This window comes from Schistocerca piceifrons, unplaced genomic scaffold (assembly GCF_021461385.2).
Source record: "Schistocerca piceifrons isolate TAMUIC-IGC-003096 unplaced genomic scaffold, iqSchPice1.1 HiC_scaffold_954, whole genome shotgun sequence".
NCBI classification, from domain to species: domain Eukaryota; kingdom Metazoa; phylum Arthropoda; class Insecta; order Orthoptera; family Acrididae; genus Schistocerca; species Schistocerca piceifrons.
The window spans coordinates 291,378-292,500 of NW_025729228.1; the positions used below are offsets into that span (position 1 = coordinate 291,378).

At 62.0% G+C, this 1,123-nt stretch overlaps 1 non-coding gene and 1 pseudogene across 1 annotated transcript; both read left to right on the top strand.

Moving 5' to 3' along the window:
• The first annotated feature begins 233 nt into the window (after positions 1-233).
• Positions 234-388, top strand: LOC124773618. The gene has a single exon (XR_007014859.1). It is a non-coding gene; the product is annotated as a 5.8S ribosomal RNA (ribosomal RNA).
• A 188-nt stretch (positions 389-576) lies between these two features.
• The window catches only part of LOC124773683, a 4,221-nt pseudogene continuing 3,674 nt past the window's right edge, over positions 577-1,123 (top strand).

Below are 1,123 nucleotides of genomic sequence, written 5' to 3' on the forward strand. Positions count from 1 at the left end.
TGTTGTGTGGTACGAGCGCTGAAGCGCTGGAGCGGCTGGCCTGCGGCACCTGGCGCCTGGCGCCGGTTTTGAATGACTTTCGCCCGAGTGCCTGTCCGCTCCGGTGTGGAGCCGTACGACGCCCGTCGGCCGTGAGGCCGTTGGACACAGAACGCTGGAACAGGGGCCGCCACACGCCTCACTCCCGCCTATGCGACCGTCTCGAAAGAGACGGCGGAAACTTGAGAAAAGATCACCCAGGACGGTGGATCACTCGGCTCGTGGGTCGATGAAGAACGCAGCAAATTGCGCGTCGACATGTGAACTGCAGGACACATGAACATCGACGTTTCGAACGCACATTGCGGTCCATGGATTCCGTTCCCGGGCCACGTCTGGCTGAGGGTCGGCTACGTATACTGAAGCGCGCGGCGTTTGCCCCGCTTCGCAGACCTGGGAGTGTCGCGGCCGCCTGTGGGGCCGGCCGCGTCTCCTCAAACGTGCGATGCGCGCCCGTCGCCTGGCGGTTCGCATACCGGTACTTTCTCGGTAGCGTGCACAGCCGGCTGGCGGTGTGGCGTGCGACACCTCGTACAACGACCTCAGAGCAGGCGAGACTACCCGCTGAATTTAAGCATATTACTAAGCGGAGGAAAAGAAACTAACAAGGATTCCCCAGTAGCGGCGAGCGAACAGGGAAGAGTCCAGCACCGAACCCCGCAGGCTGCCGCCTGTCGTGGCATGTGGTGTTTGGGAGGGTCCACTACCCCGACGCCTCGCGCCGAGCCCAAGTCCAACTTGAATGAGGCCACGGCCCGTAGAGGGTGCCAGGCCCGTAGCGGCCGGTGCGAGCGTCGGCGGGACCTCTCCTTCGAGTCGGGTTGCTTGAGAGTGCAGCTCCAAGTGGGTGGTAAACTCCATCTGAGACTAAATATGACCACGAGACCGATAGCGAACAAGTACCGTGAGGGAAAGTTGAAAAGAACTTTGAAGAGAGAGTTCAAAAGTACGTGAAACCGTTCTGGGGTAAACGTGAGAAGTCCGAAAGGTCGAACGGGTGAGATTCACGCCCATCCGGCCACTGGCCTCCGCCCTCGGCAGATGGGGCCGGCCGCCCGCGCGGAGCAATCCGCGGCGGGGTCGT